The 24,819-nt window shown below is 39.1% G+C and overlaps 1 protein-coding gene and 1 long non-coding RNA gene across 2 annotated transcripts in view; both read left to right on the plus strand.

Moving 5' to 3' along the window:
* The window catches only part of CSMD1 (CUB and Sushi multiple domains 1), a 2,074,981-nt gene that overhangs the window by 1,022,854 nt on the left and 1,027,308 nt on the right, over positions 1–24,819 (plus strand). The window lies entirely within an intron of this gene.
* On the plus strand, positions 3,824–24,463 carry LOC117063754. Its single transcript, XR_004429055.1, has 2 exons — positions 3,824–3,890; positions 24,206–24,463. It is a non-coding gene; the product is annotated as an uncharacterized LOC117063754 (long non-coding RNA).

Raw genomic sequence — 24,819 nt, forward strand, 5'->3', positions numbered from 1 at the left:
ATGTTGCCCAGGCTGGTTTCAAAATCCTGGACTCAAGTAATTCTCCTGCCTCGCCTCCCAGAGTGCTGGGATTACAGTCATGAGCCACGACAGCCAGTCCCATATTTTCTATCTTAGATTTGGATTCAGTAATTTTATTTCACAAACCTGTTGTAAGGTATGCACCTGAACACTTTTTTATGGAAACAAGTATAGCATAAAGAGGAAATAAATATTATGAAGATTTATAAATATATTTACATATATATAACAATAAAACTATGTATAATATATGTACATACAGACACATGTATATATGTATATATGTACGCATTTCTCCTTTACTTGAACCTCTACATACCAGCTGAAGGTCTAAAGACATAATTAGCATGATATTGTAGCTCTATTCATAAACCCCTCTTTTATTTAAAATGCCATTTCTATGTTTTTTCAATAGTGTATTTTTTCTAAAAAAACCATTTACTACTAATAATTACTAGTATTGGTTATATAACAGGAAAATGTAAACAATAGTTGCTACTGCTACTTGGAGATACTACTATTCCCATTTTATAGATGAGAAAAATAGGCTTCAAAGAAGTTAACTATTCAACCATCCAGCAAGCAAAGAGGCAGAGTGGAGACTTGAACAGAGACAGTCCCAAGGTATATTTCTTCCTCTTTTTAAAAAAGTTGAGATCACATTTCTTTGCTAACTTTAAAACAGGAAGATGAAAGCAGTGTGTGGGCACTCCACTATCATCCTAGAATTTCTTCAGCAACCTTCTGCCTCAGTGCATACAAAGAAAGCACCCCAACACTTCTAATTTCTACTCAGCTCTGTCACTGTGTGGTGGTGTCACCACCGGCTACTCTTCCATGTTTCTTTCTAGCATTATTAACTAGACAGTAATGTAATCACCTTAGCATACTTGCTTTTTAAGCATGTTTCGGGGTATAACATAATGATGAATATTATCAGGCTTCTAAGAGGACACATGGATGACAGGCTGATGTCACCATGAACTATCGCATAAAGACGTGACTAATCAGAGTTGTGTATGCAACTGTGACCCACTGAAGTCCTAGACAGGTGGAGAGACCTGGCCATCCCAGATTACCCCGAAACCCAGGTACCTCCACCCTGAAACTCAATAGGCAAATAATGTGAACTTTTTTCAATACCAGCTGATTCTACTGTATGGAGAATTTCTAACGTGATTGGTGGCTTTCTTTCACATGCCTTATCCCAGATATTTTTATTTTCACCTGGGTGGATTAGGCACCCTCTCCACAATGTCTCCTGTGGGGCCAATTTCCAATCTCCACCTTTTCTCTTGGCTGGTGGCCAGGGATGGTTTAAGCCACTGGGCAGTGAAGGAATTGCTGGGAAAAAATGCTGCAACCCCACAAGTGGAGTAAAGGAGGCAGGCTGTGTTTTAGAGGTTTCAGTCAGGTGTGGTTTTGCAACACACATTTTCCCTCCTGTCTTTCTGGAAAGCACCATCTCTAGCAGGCACTGAAAGAAGGGTCTTTCATGTCGGAATTAACCTGCAGGAGCAAAGAAGGTGGCTCTCCATAAAGGGGCAGCTGCACTCTCTGATTCGCTACCAGGAGCATATATCCTAGGAATTATTTCCTGCCCTCCCCTCTCCTTCCTCATGAAAGGGATGGACTCACCAGCAGGTGCCCCTGCAACTCGGAGAAGCCGTTGACTGTCTTATTTCCTAGAATTAAGCCCAACTTTCAGATTTCTTCACAAATTCTAGAAATAGCATTCTAGAGCAATCCTTTAATTTGGGCTAAGTAAATACCAGAATTTCAATAAAGCTAAAAAAAAAAAAGATTTCAAAAGAATACATATTTGAAATATGGGACATTTTTCTAATTTATTGAATGGTATGGAAAAAATGTAATATTTTACCCCAAGATTCCATAAAATTGTCCAGACTGAGGGGTAACAGAGAAAAAGAAAACAAGAAAACACCCCTGGTCTCTAAAGATGGGACCAGTAGGAAAAATTGTTAGCCCAGGAGAGAATGGTAAGAACTTCATCCTTACCATTCGTAGGGTGACTCTACAGCTCTGGTGTAATACTTCTCTCATATCAAATTTCTCCAAATTAACCTCATTTTATTGAAAAATACATTTCCTATAAATTATTTAAGCTGTAGGCAATGAAAAAAAAAACTCTTTTATGGATTAAAATTTATTTCACCAACTATGAAATACCTGTTTTTTATAATCACACTTCCTTCTTTTTGTATGTGGCCCTTAATCCTGGAAACAATGAAAAAGTAAAACTAAATTAACACTGTTAAATAAATTTTTCGTTTAAAAACACACTGCCTTCTAAAGAGCCATTGTGCCTGCTCCATTTTAGTCATTCTCAAATAATGCTGCTTAACTCTCATTTATTCCTCAGATCAACCAATTGGCACATCCTCATGTTCCAATTGTACATTTTGATATTTTCATTTAGAGTTTCTCTTGAAGCCGTGAATATCTAATTTTTCTCTTTCTTCTGAAAGTTTGCACAATTTCATGGAGGACTGGTTAGGAGAGTAAGGTAATTTTGTGCAATCCAATACTCCTCCAACAAATGTGACATTCTGTGGCTTGGGTTCCTTCCTGTTGGCACATGCTATCCAAGCTTAATATGTCCTTTAAATGAGCAGTGGCCTAGAACATTAACGGTTCCCACCTTTGACTTTAAGAAATACAAGTACCTAAGTTCTTCTGATTCAAATCTCTTTAGAGAATCACAGTATCATTTCTTAATAAAGATATATATCATAAAGGCTTTGATTTTTTTTTTTGAATTATAAATTTAAAATAGATGGCACCTGAGAAATCTCTTCACACAATCCCTTTATTGTTTGGGGAAAAAAAGAACTGCATCATAAATAGATCGTGTCCTTTATCCTACTCTGAGGAGTGCTATTAATTGGCTAGAAGATAAACCAGGTTTTCTGTCTCTGTTACCACAACTGGTTCCAGCAGGCTAAGAAGCCACTCTTACCTATCCTGGAGAGTGATGGTTTTTGTTTTTTCATTACCTTTTTTGTTTTTTCATTACCTTTCCATGATCAGGCCGTAGAGGCATAGTTGCTAAGCCAAGATGACTGATTCAGACCTCGGTTTGAATGAGACTTGGGCTCTAGTCTTGGGTTTATGACTTCTGAGCTTGATGACCTAGAGCAGGTTTGCTCTGGAAGTCCCAGATCGCTGTCTGTGAAATAGAAGTGATCACCACGTCCATCAGAGAGCTGCTAACTAGAGCAAATGAGCAGACACTTGGAAAACCCTTAGCACAATGCCCACCCCACACAGCAATTTCTATAACTAGCTGCACGTTTACTGCTGTAAGAAACAATGCCATAGAGAGTTCAGATTTCTGCCCTACAAGGAAAATAAAAACCTTTTGAAATAGAAAGTGTTTTGAAAAATGGTTTTAACCTATATCTAGTTCTAAAAGTCTGTGCTCAGCAAAAAACCTTGAAATTTTTTGAGTTATAAAAACTGCTACTTCTCTACTCGACTTTTAAAACATTGATCTTACTTTGATTATGAATTGTGTGACAATAACAACAGTAATAATATCACTTTAAAAGAAAAATTAGGACCTAATTCGTGACCCTTCCTTGTTGTTTGGAAATATAATTGACCATAATCAGCATTGTTTAACATTCAGGGTTGTTTTTGTGTATGTCCGCCAACTTTGTGAATGAAAATCAAAATGCTATCCCGGTTTAGATCCTGTATATCACTTGGTAAAAATGAAATGTGAGAACAGTGGAATTTTGACTGAAGTGTGTATTTACCTATTAAACGTTCCTCTCCAGCTTTCATGTGCGCGGGACTCACTGGAGATCTTTTCAAAATGCAGACTGTGATCTAGCAGTTCCGGAGTGAGTCCAGAGATTCCCTGTTTCTAACAGTCGTTCGACTCTGGTTGGTGCTGCTGTTCTGTGCTCCAGAGCCTGAGTTGTGAGAGGCTCGGGCATTTGTGAGTGGCGTACAGGTTTGACAAACACAGAACTAAAATCGTAACTAATTATTATTCATCATAATTTCAGGTTTTCCTCCAAACTGAAAAACATTGCAGTAGTTATGCTATTTTGGAATTTGATGCAAGCTCTTTTGTCTTTGTTGAAATGCTGTGTGATATTTATAATGGGCTGCTGGGACAAGATGGAGATGATCCAGAAAGCCGAGGTTCAATATTGAGTTTCAGATTTGGGATTCACAGACTCACCAGGGTCTCACTGCTTAGAGACTCTGATTTAGTTTTTGGAACCAGCCCAGCTGCCCAGCAGATTACTATGAATAAGAAGTGATATCAAAAGGGTATTAAAAAAATCACAATATTTCAACAGCTTCCCTACGGTTTTAGGCACAGTAGCGTTTCCAAGTCTATTAATAGCTATGTGTTGAAAGTAAAATCATTTTGAGCTCTTTTCAAGAACATAGAGTTAAAAAGTTGAGCGGTTTCCTTTGTTGTGGATTTCTCAGTCTTTTGATGTCAGACCATTCGGTGTGACTCTCAGAGATCAGGTAGAAGATGTTGCAGTGTGCCAAACAGATTGGACCCTGAACCATTTCTTTTTGGCAGGGTATCAATTAACATCTGGAACTATGGGTTTGGATAACGCTATGCTTCTTAACATGGTGCAGAGACTGCTCTGGCTGGAGTCCTGTCAATATTTACATTCCATTTTGCACTTTATTCTGCTAGTGAGCTCCTTCCAACTTGCAGTTTCCTGTTTCCAGTCCATTTTCTCTGTCTGGGAACTCTCTATTTTGCTTTATCAGCAAAGCCCTATTTATCCTTCACAGTTCTCAGAGAAGAATTGGCCTTGGAGTGAGAAGAATGAGGAATTAAAAATGGTGTTCCTCCCCTTCATAGCTGCACCATTTGGGCTAGAGTCTAACTCCCAGAGTTTTGGTTTCCTGACTATAAAAAGGAGATGAAAGATACTTATCTTGCTGGGTGAATATGAAAGTAAAGGTCAGAAACCTACCACTGTAGCAGGAACGGAGACAGACAACTCTGGTATCCATTAGTCATTATCATGCCATGGTGTGATCAACAACACATCAGCAATGCAGGTGCAAAGATGCTGTCGGTGTTTGGAGGAGAAAGAAAGCATTGCTCAGGGAGGTCATCGCAGAACATGCTACAGAAACACTGGGCTCTGTGTAGCCTCAGCATGGGAAGCGTGTACACAGGAAGAGTGTTGGCTGCTGTTGTGGGCACGGTGTGTGTAAAGAAAGAAGTGCGTATACTGGATTGCTTTCTCCCGTAGAGCTCGGATAGACACTGTGTGCATAAACACATTCCGGAAAGATGGGAGAAAGTAATCCCAATGTTTTCACAAGATGATAGAAATCACTTTAACATTTTGGATGGGCGTGGTGGCTCACATCTGTAATCCCAGCACTTTGGGAGGCCGAGGCAGGTAGATTATGAGATGTCAGAAGCTTAAGAGCAGCCTGAACAGCATGGTGAAATGCCCTCTATAGTAAAATTCAAAAATTAGCTGGGCATGGTGGCATGCACCTGCAATCCCAGCTACTTGGGAGGCTGAAGCAGGAGAATTGCTTGAACCCGGGAGACAGAGATTACAGTGAGCTGAGATCGTATCACGGCATCCAGCCTGGGCAACAGGGCGAGACTCCATCTTTAAAAAAAAAAAAGAAAAAGAAAAAAAGAAATCACTTTTTAACATTTTAAAAGCAGGCCCTTGAGCAAAACTCAAACATAATACATTTTCCATGGTTAAATGCTTGTAAAATGTTTACTCTGTCCCTATATCTCATGGTATAAGGAAAACAGTGCTTTAGGAAAATTGTGATTTTGGTATGTTGCATAGATTGGAAAAAAAATAAATAATGAGAAAGTTGAAAGAATAAGACACTTATAATTTATAAGGGTCTGCTCATCATGGGAGCAGAAAAAGAAAGGAGGAGGATCTTGCTTTTGGTAGCCAGGGAAGTCAGTTGCTCAGCTTTGCACATGGCTACACCATGATATTTCAGATTTCACCTTGAACTGGAAACGTGTTCAACACTGAAATGTCCAGGGCCTGTGACTAGAAAGTTTGTCTGGGTGTGTCTGAGTGCTCAGGGATCTACATCTCGATGAACACCCTCGAAGAGTTTTCACTGAGCTTTTAGAAATGTAGGGAAGGATCCTAGAAAGAATGTTGATGCCCTCAGCCAGGCCAGGGAAGTCATAAAGCTCCATCGGTGTCTTTGCACCCTCGCAGGGCCCAGGGGCCCTTTAAAATAAAAGGGCTCCTTGGAGAGATTTTAAGGTGGTGCCTTCCAATGACCTGAGAAATCCTGTTCATCTGAACTGGTAGCTCCCACATATGAGATCCTTGATTTTCGGAAGAGGTCTTCATATAATGAAGAGGAGAAGACAGGGCTTTGAGATAGCAAACAGGGCTTTGAGATAGCAAAAGAGAAGCAGGGTGGGGCCTGGCTTAACTGGGAGTCAGAGGATAGCCAGGGAAACTTTTAGGCTAGAATTAGAAAAAAAAAAATTGAGTTATGCAAAATGATTTGAAATGTTCAAAGCAAGAGTGCACAATGAATTGGGAAGAAAAATTATTTGATGCTCAGACAGACCTAGGGTACAGTCTCAGCATTGAAGAAGGCTGTCTCACCCTGTCCAACCTGGGCGACAGGGTGAGACTCCATCTCAAAAAAACACAAAAAGAAGAAGAAGAAAAATCACTTTAACATTTTAAAGGCAGGCCTTTACATCGAACTTCTTGAATCAGGTCCTTACTTCATTCTTGGAGGCTGTAATGAGAATTCTAGTGTCAACCTAGCAAGCTTCTGTGAGTGCAATAGTTCTGCCAGGCAAGGAGTTTCTAGAAGGTGGGGTCCCTTCAAATAAAGTGAAACTGTTATTATTCCATAGTAGAGCAATCCAGGAAGTAAAATTATGTGTTCATTGCATCTAGCTCTTGAAACATTTGGGCTGGAGACTTTTGAGCAGTGATTATATTCTAAAGTGTGTGAGTGTGCATGCCCACATGTTTGTATGTGCGTGCACATAAGACTAGAGAAGAGGGTAGGTGTACATTCATTTACTTTCTATTAAGAAAAAGAAAACAAAACAATGCAATATGTAACCCTAATAAACGAAAACACATATGCCTGCTTTAAAAATAATTTATTCTCTACAAATGTGCTTTGTACATGGTGTGGGAATTTTGTAAAGCATGAAATGGGACTTGAATTTATAAGCCATCAGCGCTTCTTAGATACCTTCTAATTTACCACCAACTGTGAGGAGGGACAAGGAAGGCTCCACTGGCATCCATCACACCCTCTCCAGAAGTACAGGATCTATGGTGTAATTTTTCATGACAAGTCCCCGCTAAGTAACATAAAAGCCACAGTGTTTTTGAAAGCTAAGAACATGAGCACAGTAATCAAAATGTGGTCAGAGCCACCCTATGAGATCCGTGATTTTCCCCGAAGCTGAATAATCCATCTTTCCCAAGTCTTCACCACATTCCAGAGTGCTATTTTTAAAGGCTTATAATGAACAGCAATAAAGCTTGAAATAAAGTATTCATTTTCTGGACATAGATGCAAACTTTCTCTTTATTTCTGGCTTTCTTCTTGCTCCTCTTTCTCTTCTGTTCCCTCTAGTTTTTTGTGTGTATGATCTCCTTTCACCCATAGACACACACACAAATAAATACACACACACACACACACACACACACACACTGAATCCTGAACCAATAAGTCATTCTGTTTTCATAAAACACAAGTAACAAGCCTTGTCAGTTTGTTCAAATGAAACCCCTAGCTATAGTTTTTCTTACTTGAATTGAAGAATCCAAATATTGTAGGAGAGAGATATATATATATACATTTATATATATATATATAAATATAAAATACCTAGATGAAAAATCAAAATAGTGTACTTATTAGTGCTGGATTCAAAATGAGCTAGTCATTATTTAATGCTGCTTTACATTATAGAAACAAATATCAACGTGTCTCTTTTTCTAGGTTTGTTCTCTTAGAACCAAAAGTATTCACTGCTTTAGAATTGAAAAGTCTAAATAGGAAAACAGAGACTCCTCATCTGTCATCAGCATTTCCTTTTTGCATTGGATCGAAATTTGGCTCAGTAAACTCTGTGCATGTGTGACATTTTGTTGGGAACATCAATGTGACATTTGAAGTCAAGCTTGCCACTGGCTTTGCAGGATGGCTTCGCTGTGCAGGTGGCGGGGTGCACGTGCAGTCCAGGAGGTTCCTAACCTGAATTTTCTACGATGTGCTCTGGAGCTGCAATGGACAGCCCCATCAGACACTACCAGTCTAGGGGAACATCTAACCATAGTTAGCAATGGCCCTCAATCCATGGGATTGGAACTTGTCCTGAAAATACACTCCACGTGATCTCTATTGTGAGACACGTGGACTGTGGTTTGAAAAATATAGTTTGATAAATGGGGTTTATGAAAAAACTAAAATAGAAACATTAAAAACAGAATTGGGGCTGTCCTTCACCACGGCGCTGAAATGGCATCCAAGGGCAGTTTCCTGTCCCAAGTCCCATAAGTGTATTTTCCTGATAGTCTGGTACCTACCCTGATGACTTACGGGTAATTTTAGATGTGGGAGGATGCATAATGATGTCTGCGGCCTTTTAAATCACTAGAGCCTCCTGGGGAAAAGAGCCAGCCAACTGTGGATTGGGATCCTGGCCCTGTGATTTATCCCGCTGTGCTGTCTTGGGCTACTAGCTCCAGGGGCCCTGTTTGCTTTTGTTTTGTTTAGTTTTGTTTTTAATCTATAAAGTACATATAACGATATCTATTTTTCAAAGTTATTGTAAAGACGAGGGTAGGAAACGCTCATGGTTTGGCTTTGTCCTTGGTATGCTTGGAGCTGCAGTGATGAAAGTGGCCATCGTCCCCGCCTCAGAATCCTGCAGTGACTTCTTGCCCTTTTGCTGACCCTGTCCATTATCCGTGGGCAGCTCCTTCCACATTCAGGTTCCTACAGATGCCAGGTGCTTCCCTCTGCCTCCTGATCTTGGGAGGCTTCCCGTCCACCACCCTGGTCTGAGATCTGCCCTGTCTTTGCCCCACATAATTTAATGGTCTTTTTTTTTTCTCTCTCTCAGCAGTACTTCATAATGGTAGTGAAATTCTAAATGACTGTGCCCATAATTCTAGTGCACATAATCCTAAAGCACATAATTCTAAATAGTATGCACATAATTTATGATGCATTAGTTTTCTGATCCTTAGGGAGTATATACTAATAGCAATCATGTGACTTAAGATCTTTCTATTCCATGTCTTATTGTGCTTACCATATATTAGTTCATTTAGTTTTACTAACAACCCTGGAGGTTTGTACAAGGATTATCCTCATTTTGCAGATGAGAATATTGAGGCAGAGAAGGATTGTGTAATTTATGCAGTATCACACAGCTCAGGGATGCAGACCAGGATTTAAATCCCAGCACTCTTATGTTTTAGCTCAGATGGTAGTTAGTTCTGACTAGTTTTGTATGACGGGAAACTTCACAGATAAAGCTGCATTATTCCCTGCAAGTGCAAGTGCACACCCTCCTGCTGACTAACTGAAAAGTGAGGCTCTGCCAACTCCCTCTTCTCTTGACTTTGCGAAGTGCGTGGCCTGTCGGATAACAGGGTCTCCACACATGTTTATTAAATGTAGGAATGAACAAATGAAACACAAAAATAGTCTTTCTTTGGGGCACATTAACGTCAAAGAAGGAAACTATGACAAGAGACATCATTAAGAGACAGCTCAAAGGGAACAATACTGCTCTAATTGATACAATTTAAAATAAACTTTATGAGTGATGTGATGGAAAATGATGAAGAAAGACTTAGGTAAACACAGTTGTATGTTTTTATATATTTTTTTTATTTTTTTCTATACGTTATTGGGATACAGATGGTATTTGGATACATGAGTAAGTTGTTTAGCGGTGATTTGTGAGATCCTGGTGCACCCATCCCCTGAGCAGTATACGCTGCAGCTGCACCATATATCTTGTCTTTTATCCCTCATCCCCTCCCACTCTTCCCTCAAAGTCCCCAAAATCCACTGTATCATTTTTACGCCTTTGTGTCCTCATAGCTTAGCTCCCACCTATCAGTGAGTACATACGATGTTTGGTTTTCTACTCCTGAGTTATTTCACTTAGAAGAATTGCATGTTCTTTACTGGAGAAAACTATTGAGATACCCATTCTTGGAGTATCTTGTACATGCCGCATAACTATCACTGTTTTCCATCTGGAGGACTCCTGACATTTTAGCATGCGTTATGCAAATAGCAAGTCATTGGAAGGAACTAGAAGTACGGGCATTTTTGACTGTGGGAAAAATCACGGTTACTACAGGATAGATGAATGAGGAACCTCTGGGTTTGGGTACAAAGCTGGGCCAAGGTGAGCAGGGCCCCTACTCTTTATGGGAAAGCCACTGGGAAAACCAGGGATGTTTTAGAGCAATTGTGAGTTTTAGCCTGAAAATAAAAACAGTCTCCACCTTCACTCCTAACTTGAAAGGATTTTCAGAGTAGCCGACTACTGGGGGTGGGGACATTAGTGGTTGGCTAAGGGGTATGTATCCCCAGTCTAGGTGAGACTCGCACCTGCAGCAGAAATGAAAATTCAGAAATTCAGAAGCTTGGGGGCTTTTTAGTCCTTGTCACACAGTTCTTTTAAATTCTCCGGATTCTCAAAAGAATACGTGGAAACCCCTGTGTATTTTCATTCTATACAGAAAAGGCATAAGCCAAAAGTAAGGCATCATTTGGGCATAAGAAACAAAATAAATTAAGGAGGGAAATATTTTAACCACAAATTTGAATGGAAAACCAAAGAGAGACACTAGAAATCTAAATGGCATAAACAACATAGAAGCAGAGACGAGCAGAGTGAATTGTGAGAAAGTTTGGCAAAAAACATCTTCACAAACATGTAAGATGTGAAGATTTCCCTGATCATAGGAGTGGGAAAAATATTTTATGCCACTAGAAATATATCAACACTTAAAATCCCGTATAAAAGCTGAAATTCAGGAATATCTCTCAACTGCTTCCTGATACATATTAATTACAGTGTGACAAGAATAGCTTTGGGACATGCTCAGATACAATGCAAGTTCACCTTTTCCCCTAATAATTAAGTTCCCACCTATGCCAATGGTTGATAATATAAGACATAGCTAATTTTGATTGTGAAAAGTGATAACATTATGTCATATATTATAAAATGCTCTATAAACAGTAAAGCACTATACGTTGATACAGCCCATTTTCTAGGAAAAACAGAGAAAAGTAATCAATTGGGAATAGAAGATGTTACGTGGGTGAGCCTGTCATTTAAAATAATTGAACCATTCCCTTATGAATACACAGTTTAAAGTATTTGTGAGTTGTTCAACCCAGTTCTTAATATTTAACTTTGGCAGTGTTGGCTGAGGCTATAGTTCATATTATTGATGAAAAAGGATCTTTATGGAGTATGCCCTTCAGTTTCCAAAGTTTATTTGTGACTGTTGACAGTATAAATAGCTCTGAAAATTTAGACACTTCTCCACATTGTCTTCATGGGTTTATGTTGCTATAAAGATACCGCAGACAATGGCTTAATAACACACACTGATTTCTCACAGTTCTAGGGCTAGAAGTTTAGGATCAAGGTTCCAGCTTATTTGGTTCTGGGTACACGTTGCGTCCTGTCTCATAGATGGCACCTGCTCACAGCGTCTTCACGTGGCGGGGAGAGAGCTCTGGAATCTCTTCTTCTTTCTATAATCTCATCATGTTGGCCTCATCCTCGTGACCTCATCGTACTGTAGGTGTTTTCCAAAGGCATGAGCTCTTAATATCATGACTTGGAGAGCAACAGCTTCAATATATGAATTTTGGAGTGACGCAACATTCAAGCCAAAGGCACACTGTATCCTGTGAGTTGCATGCACATTTATCAACTGCTTCTCCTGCAGCCTTTGCATGTAGCCTCTTTGGCTGCACTGGTATCTCCTCCAGCTGTCCTTAGTCATTCTCTCATGCCTTAGGATAGCAGTCACAATAGCATGATACCTGACTGGCTCCTCTGATCCTACCTCCAGAACAAATTAGAGCACCTTGCAATCCGCTCCAAGAAAAGAAAGATGCCCTAAATTTCCTGGCCTAAAACTTCCTATACATGATTGAGATTTGGCTGCCCCTGTCTCTTAGTGTGCTGACATCTCACTGGTGTTGTAAAATGTGATCAGGGCCCGAGGCCCCATGTTGAAATGTGAAGTAGAGCTCTGTCAACGCACTGGCTGCTGTTCAAAGGTTGCTGTGCACATCTGGAGGAAAGGAGGAAACGTCTTGTGGTCCAGGTGTTGTGCAGCATCTTTGTTGTTGTTCTCATTTTCTAATTGTTGTAAAATGCAAGCTTCTAGAAGGCAGTGTAAAAACAGTGGAACCTGTGGATAGCAATCAAAGGCACATTATGATGCTAATTCCCTATCTGCTCACTGTTCCCATATTGTGTTCCTTTCATTAAAGCTAATGGGAGCACTGGGAAGGGATCAAGAGGAGACGAGACCTCAGTAAATCGTTGATTTCTCCAGAAAGGAAAGCTGCTTTCCCTTAAAAGCATGAGCACCATCAGGCACTGATGTCATATGCTGGGGATACATCTCTTATATCAATATCAGAATGCTCAATTAGCGATAATTAGAGCTGGGTTGGGCAGGAGTAATTTCATCATCACCACAAGGAGGTGGAGAGAGAGCAGCGATGACACTTTTCCTTCCAATTACTTCCCCCCAACATGCCTCAGTCTATTCATTAGACCCTATGAGGATCTATAATTTGAAGCCCTTTGCCAAATTCACATAAGTGTGTTTCAGGCTGCATGGTAGAATGTATTGAAATAAAGTCCCCACATTCGTGGATTTCTTGCAGTAATGCCTGTATTGGTAGGTAGGTTCCAAGAGTATGAATAGAAAAAATGTGAGTGGAAGAAATCTATGAATTATGAATATTTCATAAATGAGATGTAAAAATTATATGTGCTTACCAGAAAGAAAAAAGGAAAAAAAGAGAGCCATGTGGGAACAGTTGTTTTTGTGGGGTTTGTGTGGTTACAGGGGTGACTGAGGTCCCTATGTCAGGTCACCTCTGCTGGGGGCTGCCAGACCCTGGGCATCCTAGCACATGGCAGGGACCTCACTGGTAATAACAGGAGTCCTGCAGACAGGCTGTTTCCTCACTGGAGAAGAAGTTTCTCTTGAGGGCAGGGCTTGCTGTTCATTTTGTTATCCCCCTGAGGCTTTCTCACAGACACCTGGTTTCATGCTTGCTCCAGTACAATGTGCTTTGTGGGGAAGCTGTGAGATGGACAAGCAGGCGTCTATCTGAGTAGCAGCTATGAGATGCTCTCGTGGTAAGGGCTGGTAGATGGACACATAAGAGGCAGCCGTCCACAGGAGCTCTCCGTGGCACCATGTGGCTGACATGAAACTGGAGGTCGGTGACCATTCTTTCATTTATTAAATTCATTTTCAACCTATTTTCACAAGTTATTTCTGGTGACTTGCTGAAAACCTACAGAATCATATAAGGAAATAGGTAATGAAAGCCCGGAGGAGCACATTAATTAAGCATACATGTAGAGTCACAAAATTGTGAAGACCGAAATTATTTCCAGACATCTATGATAAAAAGAGAAAGTTGGTGATTTACCACGTTCTTATTAGCAGAAAGGAGAAGGTTCCAGATTTCTCTCAAGAGTGGCAATGCTCTTCTTAGCACTCAATTTGAAAATAAAATTTAATACGGGGCTTTATGCCAGAGCCACAGAGCAATAAAAATGTTTGCTGCTCTGAACAGCAGAATCCAAAACTGTCAAAGCAAATTACCTGTGAGTTTTCCTTAAGGTAATATTTTTTTAAGTCAAGCCAATGCCATCCAAAACAACTCAGAGAAGATGCAAAAAACACGAACAACAACAAAAACAAAACCTTTAAAGATTTCTGTCTTCACCAAAATGTATTGAGTGCCTTCTACTTGACATTGCTTTGCTGAGTATGGCAGGACATGGGGAAAGGAATGAATTGGGATGTGTCTTCAGGGAACCCACAATCTCCTTGGATCCTATGGTGGGAAATTATCATAGGTGGAATGTAGCAAGGAGTGTCAGAAATACAGCACGTATTCACTGGTTATGATCCCAGGGCAATGGACAGATCGTTTCTGCCCAAGAGATTGGGAAAATGTTCATCACGAACGTTTCATCTGAGGATTTTATAATGAAGAAATTAGGATGAAAGGAAAAAATAATTGTGATGTTATAACAGATAGCAATAGTTATGAAATGTAAACATAACGGGTGTAGGAAATATATTTGTAGAGGTTATCGTTTTGGATGTCTTAGGAACAGTATCTCTTCAGTCACAGGAAGCTGATAAGAGGCCTTGATATTCTCCCACCAGAGGGGTAGTTTGCTAAGGCTTTAGGGTGCACTGCTGACAGAGGAGTGCCTCTCGCATCTCAGGTCCACACCTCCTCTGATGCCTCTGTGGCTCTTGTAAAGTGAGGTCAGTGCAGTGCTTGAAGTCACAGATTCTATTCTGCAGGCATGTGACCTTGAGCCGCTTGTTCAGCCTGTGGGCTGAAGAATTTCACCCTCTACAAAATAATGAGAATAATGGGGCCCACATCATAGGGTTCTTGTGGAGATTAAAAGGGTTACTAAGTAAAGTATCTTGGAATAGGGAATGCTCAAGAAAGCTGTCAGTCACATTGACCAGGGTGGTCAGGGTGGTCGTGGGGTTGCACTGATGAAATAATTATTGCTTATGCAAATGCTGCCTGGTTTTACTTGCTCTTAACTGCTGAGATTACACTCTGTTTCACAGGCTCTTGTGATATTATATTTGACTATTCAATAACTATTTATTAAGCATTATGTGTTAGTCACACTTCTAGACCCTGGAGACAGCTGAATTAATAAACAAGAGGCAACTGCTTGCCTTGATGAGGCTCATGCTAGTAGAAGAAGCAGCAACTTGAAAAGAATTCAAGACTCTTCATCAATGTCATGATAGTTACCTTTCAGTTTTGGTGATTAAAAACACATTGACTCTATGAGAAAAAATTAGAAGTATACCCTGACAGGTAAAAATAATTAAGAAGATAAAATTTTAAATAAATTTCAAAATGGTATTTAAAGTATTTTTGAAACCAGTACATATGTGATTTTAAAATAAGCATAAGTTATCTCGAATTTAAAACCTTAGGTTATGCATTCTTGCTATAGAATTTCTACTATATAGGTAATGTGTTTTCTCTATTAGGTTTTTACTAGTTCCTGACCCCCCTCAAAAATTTAACATGTCAAATACAGATTTCTATCAGTGTGTTATGAATATATTGATCTTTTCAGGATCATAATATTTTAAATGTTAAAAACTGATAGATTAAAAACTGATTTTAAATGTTAAAAACTGATAGATAAAACATGCTGCAAATAACTTTTATGAAACTAATCCATTCACTCATTTGCAACTAATAAAAACATAATAATAAGGAAGTATAAAGGACAATAACTAAAATTTTATGTGAGAAATGTATTTGAATAAAAATAAACATGTATTGTTTTAAGTTACCAGATAAATCTTTTGAAGACTTGGACATGATTCTTTCTGTTTTAAAGTTTGCATGTAATGAAGTCAGTGTCAACCATGACTTTTGAATCCATCATCTCCTGTACATTTCCTGAATCAGGACCATTAAGCACTGCTGGGTGCCTACAGGCACTTCAGTCATGGGAAGCTTTTCTCTAATCGACATGAGGTGTGCAGCTTCTCTCTGATAAAGCACTGCCCGTCATCCTGACAGTGGGAGGAGCCGTGGCAGCAGTGACCTGTGGATGAAGTTTCTGTGCTACTTGATGTAGGGAGCGTCACTCCACTGTGATGTATTAGTGCATTTAATAACTGAATTTTTATAAGGGTTGTAAACGGATATCATCTAACGTTAAAAATAATGCTCAATAGAGCTCACATCATAAAAAGAAACATAACATTATTATATTGCAATTCATGCCCACAAACATCCAAACTGTTCGAAGGGCATTTGGTGTAAAAAAGGTAAAAAATAAATAATACTGCAACAACCCCAAGCTTTCATATTGATAAATAACAAAGTAAGTAATGGCATAAACCAAGTAATCAGTTAGGGAACAATAACATCGTAACTGGATGCTGAATGGAAATCATACTGCAAGGTGAGGCATACCTCTCATTTGCTTTCCATGGAAACATACATAGTAGTTTTCAAATCATTAAAACTAGTTTTTAACGTTAAGAAATAAACTTCAGTGAAAAGACATATATTAGCAAATAAGATTTAAAATATTTTAAAATGTATATTCCATTTTTGTTGCAAAGAGCTCAAGCATTACACACAGAAAATCCTGGATTCTTAACAGGTATTACTTTGGACTTGTTCTATGTAATCAAGATAATTTTATTGTAGTAGATAAAAATATAATTTTTAAACTTCCTAAAGATAAAAATATAATTTTTAAACTTCCTAAATTATGATAACAGCTGATGTTATATCTTACTCTGGTAAAACATATTAATTGCATCATTGGAGATGCTTTATAAATAATTGTGAATTAATGATTGAATTACCAATAACTGTAAAGAATTCCATAAGTAAACCATAATTTAGTTTTGCCTGTTCTGTTCTTCATCTTCTATAAAATTTTCATTCTGTTCTGTTATGTAAAAAAAAGAGCTGCACCCCATTTTTAAAGCAGTTTAAACAGTTCTTTCATCTAATAATTACTGAATGTGTAGTACAAACAAGGGTTTTTATTACAAAAAGGATTGTCACTAGTTGTGAAAGCATACATTTAAATATTTAGAGAGAACTAAATAACTACTAGAAAAGATTTTCTTTTTAACAATAAATACCTATTCTTTTTTCTGTTTTAATACATGTTAATAAGTGGCATATGCTATTATTTGCACATACCCTTATGAATATCCTGACAAGTGGAAATAAAAATACATGTTTAATTTCCTCCTCCTTTTAAAGGCTATATATTTGATTCCATTTCTTTCAACTACTCCAACAATGCTTAAGGGGCAAAAGGAATAAAAAATCAAAAAAGAATACTAGATTTATAATTTAAAAATCAAAGACAAATAATTATTTAAGATAATTATATTATTTAAAAAACTCTTATTAAAGGTTTCCTGGCTTTGATCTTTCAGCTAATAAAGTGTGGGGGTGTGTACGCATGCCTGTGTACACACAGACACACACATATAAAACTACCTATTATATGGGTATGAAAAGTAGTTAGAAATAATAAATAAGACCTACTATTTTAAAGCACAACAGGGAGACTATAGTCAATGATAACTTCACTGTACAATTTTAAAATAAAGAATGTAATTGGATTGTTTGCAACTCAATGGATAAATGCTTGAGGGAACGGATACCCCATTTTTCATGATGTGCATGTTTCACATAGCATTTCTGTACCAAAACATCTCATGTAACCCATCAGTGTGTTCATCTACCATAGTAGCCACAAACATTTAACATGAAAAAACAACAACTACATATTAAACATATAAAAGGCCAGGGCTGGTTTCTGAGAAACAGGTACTATGTCTCAAATAACGAAACATTGGTTGGTTTGCATAAGTGTATCAGTGAAATATTCACCATTCTTGCAAAGTGATAAAGGTCTTGCAATCACATCTCTGTTGCCAGTGCCAAGGATACTGTGATGTACTTGAGGGAGTCAACAGATGATAATTGAGAAGCATCACAGGGATGAAATTGTTTCTCTTTCCCTTTTTTCCTTGTTTTTTAAAATTCTAGAATGACAAGAAAGAGTTTTGTTGTTAGTAGAAATAAATTTCTTCTTATACACAAATGATTTGTTGGGATGTATGCTATTTTTTAAAATAAACAACTTCAGAAATATTGCAACTTATTTTCAAAAAAAAATTATATTTTGCATCAACTTCACTAGTAGGGTGTTAAAGGTGACAACAGTAGGTGAATACATGAAAGTTAAATGTTCTTTTGAAAGTCTTCTATCTAGCACCAAGCAGAGTGCAAACATTCAACTGATATTCAAATCCCTCGGCAGGTGGGAGAACCCTAAAAAGGCTCCTGAGCAAGCCATAACTCTCACTCCCACCTGCCCGGGAAAAGCTCTGTGTAGGGCACAGCTGTATGCAGCAACACCATTTGAGGTAACAGTTTTTCCATGTTTTCAGACAAAACATGGATTCCTTAGAATTCTATTTTCATAACTTTCCAATTGCCAAGAAAGCATGCTTGCAAAAGTTAGATCTTCTGTAAAACAAACATTTGTTATCAAAGTACACTTCTCTGTAATCTTACTGGTAAACATTGTTATAAGAGAAAAATAAATGTAAAACTCAAGCAGTAAATGTTTTTCCATGTAAGTACTGCGAGGAATTTTTATTTGATTTTATTTCCCTAATTTTCTATTTTGGCCATTTAACTTGTTTTCCTGTTTTATATTTTGATGGTTTTTACTTTTTCCGTTTGCTATTTTATAAGATTCTGAGATAAATGTCAAATGTATGTGTGAATATCCAACATTATTCCCATAAGATAGAATCCTAAAATGGGCTAGGTCATTGAATATATGCATTTTTAATGTTTTTATCTGGTGCTGTGTGTTTACTCCCATAAGTAGTGTTGAAAAGAAGCTATTTGCAATATCCATGCTAACACTGATCATAATCTGTTACTATTCTTACTATCAGATGTGAACTAACTTAAGCAAATGGCTTAGTAGTACATGAAAAATAAAGGCCATTTTATAAAGATAAATAGCATGAGAGGCCCTGTGAGCTATACGTGGTCACACATGCTTATTCAGAGAACCATATTCCTAAAAAATGATAGAGGCAAAAATTCATTCCAATGAGAAAGGAACAGAAGAAGCCAAGGAATCACTATTTACAAAGACCTAAAGTTATATTAAATATTAGTTAATCACTTGACTTTCCAATATACTTGTGTTTGCATAAAAAAGAGCTTTAGCAAAAATTAAATGATATTTTAAGAAAAAGTGACAGTCTTGGAAAATTGGATTTCTAACATTGAGTTGTGTTGGTAACTTATGCAACCAGTACTTATAAAAACGAATACAAGGTCAATACTATTTAATTGAAGTTCTTTTTTTTCTCTGCTTTCTTCCACAAAGTGATAGGAAATCACAACTGTGGTCTTAGAAGGGCCAGCACAGTGGCTTAACCTGTCATCCCAGCAGTTTCGCAGGCCCAGGCAGGAGGATCTCTTCAGCCCAAGAGATCAAGATCAGCCTGGGCAACATAGAGAGCCCCCATCCCTAAGAAAAATTTACAAATTAGGAGGTTGATGCAGGAGGATTCCTTGAGCCTGGGAGGTCAAGGCTGCAGTGAGCCAGGATCACCCACCGAACTCCAGCCTGGGCAACAGAATGACACCCTGTCTCAAAAAAACAGACAAACAAGAACAACAAAAAAGTCAGCAAAAAAACAGAAAGCTAGTAGATACACAGGCAAGCTCAACATTTCAAATAATTCATGCAACAGACAGAGAAAGTAATTTAATATTTAATTCTGTTCTCTGGTAATTCCTTTTATTGAATTTAAGTTAATGCATCGACCTTGGTAGTCTACGAGAAACTCACAGGAAGAGCCTCGTATTCTTGCATCCTTTCTCTCTCTGAGCCTCCCCATCTTCCACACGGATCAGGATTGTCTCCAGGCTCCCCTGAGGAAATACAAGTAGAAGTGACCCTCAAAATTGAACATATTCTACCAAATTATGGTATTATTTGTTTAAATTTTTCATTGAGTTTGATTGCTTCATATTTAAAATTCGGTCATCGATTTGGGAGTTCTGATTTACCAAATAGATTTTTTTTTTTTTTTTTTTTTGAGACGGAGTCTGGCTCTGTTGCCCAGGCTGGAGTGCAGTGGCCTGATCTCAGTTCACTGCAAGCTCCGCCTCCCGAGTTCCCGCCATTCTCCTGCCTCGGCCTCCCGAGTAGCTGGGACTACAGACGCCCGCCACCTCGCCCGGCTAGTTTTTTGTATTTTTTAAGTAGAGACGGGTTTTCACTGTGTTAGCCAGGATGGTCTCGATCTCCTGACCTCGTCATCCGCCCGTCGCGGCCTCCCAAAGTGCTAGGGAATACAGGCTTGAGCCACCACGCCCGGCCCCAAATAGGTTTTTTAAAGTTGTAAACTTGCAATTGTATTAGTCAAATCCCAAAGCATATAGAGGGGACCAAAAAAAAAAAAAAAAAACCCCAAATATATATATATTATATATATGTTATATATAATATACTTTTATATATATTATATATAATATATATTATATATTTTATATATATAAAACATTTATATATATATAAATGTTTTATAAAAACTTAACAGGGACAGTAATCATTTACATTATCAGAACGTTAGAGAAAGAGAACACATGTGAACCGGCAGCTGCAGCTGCTGGAAACTCAGGAGAACCCGTGGAGAGGTGAGGAGAAAAGAAGTCACAGTGCAGAGATTCGGAACTCAGGCAGAAAAGTGCGAATGCTCTTGAGGCGGAAGCAGCGCCTCTGAACGCGAAGAGGACGTTTGGTGGTGGTTCCCTCCATCATTCCAGCAGGCGGCATAAACAGAATATTTAACACCGTGTGATTTCAGCGCCATGTTGGGTCACACGGTTCTATGTCATCAGACGGTGGCTCCCCCATTTGCATTAAGATGCCATGCAGGCCGGGCGCGGTGACTCACTCCTGTAATTCCAGCACTTTGGGAGGCCGAAGAGGGGCAATCACCTGAGGTCAGGAGTTCGAGACCAGCCTGGCCAACATGGTGAAACCCCCGTCTCCACTAAAAATACAAAATTAGCTGAACTTGGTGGCGGCACCTGTAATCCCAGCTACTTGGGAGGCTGAGGCAGGAAAATTGCTTGAACCCGGGAGGCGGAGGTTGCAGTGAGCCAAATGGTACCACTGGACTCCAGCCTGGGCAACAAGAGTGAAACTCCGTCGGCCGGGCACAATGGCTCACGCCTGTAATCCCAGCACTTTGGGAGGCCGAGGCGGGCGGATCACAAGGTCAGGAGATCGAGACCACAGTGAAACCCTGTCTCTACTAAAAATACAAAAAATTAGCCAGGCGCCGTGGCGGGCACCCGTAGTCCCAGCTACTGGGGAGGCTGAGGCAGGAGAATGGCGTGAACCCGGGAGGCGGAGCTTGCAGTGAGCTGAGATTGTGCCACTGCACTCCAGCCTGGGCGACAGAGCGAGACTCCGTCTCAACAAAACAAAACAAAACAAAAAAAAGACTGTTTCAAAGGCTTTGGACATACTGGGGTCTGGTCTGTTTAGCTGATTAAATTGGGAGGTGCTTTGGGCATGTATTTATTTTGTAAAAGAAAATTCATCATTTAACAGGTTCCTATTCAACTGACAAATGTCACATAAAATAATTATTTTAGAGCATGATTGAGCAGTTTAAGATTTCCCACAAAAGAAGGTATTTAATTTTAGAGCAGCGCCTAACAGACTACTTACTAGTTTGGTAGCTCAGTATGCTGAAGGGAAAGGTGAGAAAGCATTATTGGCAAATTACTCAATCAAATGTTGACTGACAACTCTTCCCTGAGTGACAGAACATGCTGGGGGAGGTTGTTTAAATAAAATGAAGGATTTTTTTGGTTTGTTTTATTGTTTTTGCATATTATCCAGAGCTTTGCATCCTAATTTGACAGCTTTCTAGAAATGCACTTATAGATGGACACTTCATTTAAAAGACTCCCCCTCTTCCTCCTGGTAGGATGTTAGATTTCTTCTTCATTGATTTAAAATGGTGATATATATGATTCCTCTGTGGCATCTACACATGGTTATTTTATTGTCAAAATCATCCTTTGGTGTCTGAACCATGTCCATTAGTGACATCAAAGCAAGGAACCTTTAGACTTTTTAAATGTGGTAGCATTTTCTTAAATCTTTATTTAATTTTAAGCCAAGTTAGGATGGAATGAAATTTCAGTTGTGCCGTCACCTATTTTCAGATGTGTATTTTATTATTTTCATTTTACAGAGATTTCACCAAGTTAAATAACTTATACACGGGAAGGGGGAAAAAACCGCAAGCTTATAGACTAGGGTCTTAACACTAGTGACCATTACCACCCATCTCCGTTCTGCTGCATGGAGGAGGGTGTAGAGGGTATATGAACGAGATATTGGAGCTATGTTTTTCAGCTTCTGAGCATTCTGTGATATTCCATTAGAAAGCAAGCAGGGAGAGCATGGGCCTGGGAAGCCCTTTCTCCACCCAACTTCACCTTCTGCAGCTGGAGCCACTCTGTTTTTATCTTTATTTATTAAAACAGATTTTCACTCTCACCCAGGCTGGAGTGCAGAGGCACGATCTAGGATCATGCAACCACTGCCTCCCAGGTTCAAGAAATTCTACTGCCTCAGCCTTCTGAGTAGCTAGGATTACAGGCAAATGCCACCATGCCTGGCTAATTTTTGTACTATTAGTAGAGACATGCTTGCACCATGTTGGCCAGGCTGGTCTCGAACTCGTGACCTCAAGTGATCCACCTGCCTCGGCCTTCCAAATTGCTGAGATTATAGGCATGAGCCACTGTACCTGCCCTGCATTAGGTCTTAGTGAAGAGGAGTAGTAGATTTCAGTGCCTTGAAAATTTTGAGATAAACCATTACATCTAAATTACAAGAATCTTTCTTGCAAGAAAAGATGTCATGTGATCAAATATAACCAGCAGTCAAATCTTGTCCCATACTGGATCAGTGTTTTATCTGTTAATTTTTTATTGTAATTACAAATCCCCACCCATCTTCAGCATTTTGGTTGTTGAGGCTGCTTAAGTGCTATTTACACACTAGATAATACACACACCCTGTATTAAAGCAAGCACAATGACTGACGCTTTCTGAGCTTTCAGCCGTTAGGACAGTAGAACCTCAGACTGTGTTCTGTGTAGAGAAAGACATCTTCTGGCCGGGCGCGGTGGCTCAAGCCTGTAATCCCAGCACTTTGGGAGGCCGAGACAGGCGGATCACGAGGTCAGGAGATCGAGACCATCCTGGCTAATACGGTGAAACCCCGTCTCTACTAAAAAAATACAAAAAACTAGCCGGCCGAGGCGGCGGGCGCCTGTAGTCCCAGCTACTCCGGAGCCTGAGGCAGGAGAATGGCGTGAACCCGGGAGGCGGAGTTTGCAGTGAGCTGAGATCCGGCCACTGCACTTCAGCCGGGCGACAGAGCGAGACTCCGTCTCAAAAAAAAAAAAAAAAAAAAAAAAAAAAAGAGAAAGACATCTTCCTTAGCAAATATTCCATCTGAAATACACTGTTCCCTTGGTTATTGTTCACACCTTCTGAAAATCTGAAAAATGGCATTTGCAGTATGTTGCTTTATTAAGTATTTTGAATCTGCAAGATGTACTTAACCAAAAAGATTCTTACAGAGAAAAGCATTCTGTGGGTTGCTGAGTGTGTGTCCATGTGAACCCATGAAGGAAGAAGAGCTGTGCTCAGTGACCACACTGAGCTGGTGCCCAGGTTGGATTCTTCCAGAATCAGGGAAATTATAGCCCTCTCTCCAGGCAATACTCATACTACCTATACCTGGAAAATACAATACACTTAGAAATATGATTATGGCACATTCTTAAGCAAGCAAAGGAAATGCTTTCATGATAAATTACTTTCCTTATCTGTATTCTCAAGCAAATTTCATATGTGGATAAAGGTAATTATTTCACACGTAATATTAAATCAGGTTCTTTCTTCTTGGCCTTTGTTGGACTCATCTCTTGCCCACTTCCCTTATCATTCTCCCTTTGAAGCTCAACCCAGCACGTATTGACAAGGACACTTGTAGGCAGGGAATGGAGATAAAAGAAAAGGTACGTAACGCACATGAAATAATTCAGATGTCAACTGTATGACTCTAACCACGGAGGTCAAGCTGGTGGTATTTGCTAAACTCACTCACACTTTATTTATTTCAGTTTTCTTTCTTTAATTCTCCGTCCAAGTCGGCAACACATGTATTTCAACAACTTTCCATCTGTTTTTTCCTTTAAGCAAAGATTCTGAATGAGGAAGTTGAAAGCATCCGGTGATACAGGTTGAATGAGAACGTCCCTAGAGAACAATGAGCCTGCAGTTCCCAGTTTACAAGTTCAGGGTCTGAATGGAGAAGCCGCACCATCATTTCCATTCAGGTGTAAGGGAAGGAACAAAACGAACAAGAACAGTGCAGAGAGAGAATAAAAAAGCAGAAAGAATTAGATCAGAATACGAAAATAGCTAAAGTGGAAAAGACCAAGCAGTATAGAGAATCAAGTTAGAGGGTGGAAAGGAATAAACATTTTAAATAACAGACAGATGCAAATAGACAAAATTAGTTTATTTCTCTATGAAGATAATGGCTTTCTTTCCGTGTTAGAATAGCTTGCTCATGTCTGATTTCAGTATCTGGATTACTTAGACTAAAATAACCTTGGAGATGATTTCACCAGTTGACACTCTACAGTGGAAGAGGTGCCCTCCACTCCTGAAAACTGAATGGAGAATTTGAATTATCTCTTGATCATAAAGACCAGTCTTTTAATTCATTGGTATTCAATTGAAACTGAAAACATGATACATCCAGTGTGTTGTATGCAGCATGTTACCATTTAGTGTCTGTGCAGAAT

Source organism: Trachypithecus francoisi, unplaced genomic scaffold (genome assembly GCF_009764315.1).
Source record: "Trachypithecus francoisi isolate TF-2019V2 unplaced genomic scaffold, Tfra_2.0 Contig01558, whole genome shotgun sequence".
Lineage (NCBI taxonomy): Eukaryota > Metazoa > Chordata > Mammalia > Primates > Cercopithecidae > Trachypithecus > Trachypithecus francoisi.